Source organism: Pocillopora damicornis, chromosome 5 (assembly GCF_964200805.1).
Source record: "Pocillopora damicornis chromosome 5, jaPocDami1.2, whole genome shotgun sequence".
Classification (NCBI taxonomy): Eukaryota; Metazoa; Cnidaria; class Anthozoa; order Scleractinia; family Pocilloporidae; genus Pocillopora; species Pocillopora damicornis.
Genome location: NC_142674.1, coordinates 7,663,859 through 7,666,906, shown reverse-complemented (window position 1 = coordinate 7,666,906; position 3,048 = coordinate 7,663,859).

Below are 3,048 nucleotides of genomic sequence, written 5' to 3'. Positions count from 1 at the left end.
TAATTTGAGCGTAGCGAGTTAGATTGACGTAAATCGTTCTTTTCGGTTTACATGAGCGTTGTGCACCCGTAGTAAAAAGACCAGCGTTAAAAAGTTCAAGGCAGTGGGTAGGTCAAATATGCTGACTTTCAACATGGCGGCAGTTTGAAACTACAGCAGGCTTTTTACCTTTGAGAATTCCATGTTTGAAGAAAACATAAGAACGACTTAACTGCGCCTCGGTTTCCATAGATTCTTACCGCTGCTTTTTATCGCAGGAGCTGGAATTGAGCTATTTTATGATGAAGGTTCGCATTGAAAAGAAAACTCTTCGTAAGTGAGCTTAACTATTAATCGTTTACCTTGATCTGGTAAAAGTGTTTTCTTCTTTTATTTATATATATTTTTAATAAATTAAAACTTGATCAATAGTGCGAACTAATCTTATTACAGGTGGGTCGTTTTTGTTCTATAATTCTCCATATGAACTATTCACGACCACTTTGAATAATGACTTTGTTTGCCGCATGAGGATCGCTTGCAGTTTTCAAAGCCGGCAGTTGCTTTTTCCTTTCGTAGTCGCAAAATGACTAGGTTAGATTTCCGTACAGCTCCAAACTTCATTCTGCATACAGTACTTGGATAATGAAAATATTGGCGAAAAGAGTAGATTGTCTATAGGACTACAGTTATGTTTTAAAGTTTAGGATTCCAGCCACCATCAGAAGTTTTTTCGTTGGCATTTTCTGGCTGGAAAAAATTGAAATGTTTGTGAAATCTTTCACTTTCAAGGGTTTCCTTTAATTTTAAATTATCTTCGAGAGAGATTTGGAGTAAAAATGAATCAACTGACGCAAAAGGATAAACGGAAACGATCAGTTATGTTGAAAAACTTTGCTAACCCCTAAAATCCCATGAGTGACCAGGACAGAGTTTCTCCTTACAATATCTATATAATATTTAGCAGAGAAGTGGTGAGGATATATCAAAATATCAAGTAGTGATTGCTAGTTGATCCAATACCAAGTTCCCCTAACTCACATCACAAGAATTGTCTGGCAGACAGTAAGTAGAACTACTAATGAGATCTTGAGAGTGAAAACATTAACCAAAAAGTAGACAAATGAAGATCAAACCTCTTACTTGTATGTCTTCCTTGTATATCTTACAGATGAAGTTTGTGTCAGAAAAGAGTCACGAAAGAAGAAAACAAGAACAAGAAAACACAAATAAACAGCAGCGTATAGAACCATTTTTTGAGGATGCTTGCTGGGGTATCCTGGCCTTGACATTTAACTTTCTTTGCAGTCAGTTTAGCAACTTGGCCAGCAGCAAGTCAAGAGGTGCACTTGTACCACAGAAAAAATCTGGTGAGAATGTTTTGTTGTGTTTATTTTATGATTCATGAACATAGGAAATAGAAGATCCTGACTGAAAAAGTAAAAGTTAAATATCACAAATAACAGTGTTGTAATTAACAAACTGCGACAGGATAATAGCGGTCAAGCCCTCAAAGAGAGCGTTTCTGCGGACTCTGAAGTGCCTGATATCATGTTTATTTGTTCTATGGTCGATTACGGTATTCATACTTATATTGAGGCAGTGAGATATATTTTCATCTCCAAAATCTGCTTTTGTGTATTAATGGTACAAGTTGCAGACTTGTGTTGTGAAGTTAAAATTGAGAACGATATTTTTGTGTCTCATGTTAATATATTCTCGAAAGTGATGTTTCTATAATTACCACTATTTTAGGGGTTTCATTTTACTACAGGGCCATCAGCGTGAGCGTCACATTAGTTTTTTTTTTTTTTTTTTTTTTTTTCCGGATAACGGAATTTATCTCTAGAATGCAAGCCTTCAATATTTCAAATTATTTTTCACACTCCTATGTGCCGCTAACTCGCCTAGAGCACACATGTGGTGTCAAGGTTAAGAAAACACAACTAAGAGAGAATATCTTTGCGTATCTGTTTGGTGACAGTAGTTAGTTAATAGATAATTACTGAGGTTCGCAGCATTATTGGGTATAAAATGTTAAATTAATATTAAAAATATTGCTGGAAGCAGGCTGCATTATTAAAAATATTGCAGTGCAGCCAGCCCACTGCAATATTGAACGTTTTAGCGCGTTTAGGATTACCCCTGATAATTTCCCTGCTACCAAAAAGGACCGCCACCGTTTTCTTCAGACAGTTGGACTTGACTGAATATGAATACTTTCTCAGGCTGAAATCGCCGATATAATGCTGAGAGAGAACAATAGGATTTTATGAGGGTCAGTAATTATTGAGAGTAAGTTCAGGTTAGGGTTGTGGCAGCAAGACATGTTGCATAAAATAAGATTTTGAGATCCAAGATTCATGGTGTCTTTTTTTACTGAATGGCTTATGACGATATATTATTTCCATTCATTTTCCAACACTTAAAGAAAAGAAAATTCTTGTCAGATGTCAATTTTGTCTTTAAATAGCGTTTAGCTTGGCAGACACGTGTGGTAAAGATTTCAAAATTGAAAGATTCGTGATGTAAACATAGGAAAACCGCGATTTTTTAAAATAAATAATCGAGCTTTAATCGCCAAGCGTACCTCACATGGTTCTTTGTCACCGCCAGTTTGTGGATTCTGTTGTTGAGGACTCGTAGTTGTTCCCACTGAACTGACTCCTGTTTTGGACAAGAAAAATAAAGAAAGCAGCGAGGATCAGAAGCTTCGCCATACTCCGCGCGAATATTTTGTGTTCTCTTTGAAATATCTTCTTAATAATGACTCCTAAGGTTATAATATAATAACTAAATTAGAATATAGGCACGTAGCATTTGGTTAATAGTAATAAGTTGTAGGTAGAGTTGTAGTCAAAAGTAGTTGAAGATAGAGTGACAGTTACAGTTGAAGTTAATTAGAGAGAAAATACCGTAAACGATGCAGCAGCAAGGTATGATACATCAAAGACGAAAGCTTTTGTGATCCAAGAATCTTATTGCCAATAAGCACAGCGAGTTTGCCTAAGCTAGTTTTTCCCTAACTTCCCAACATTCTTTGCCTCTTTGGTCGATTAAGGTATTCAT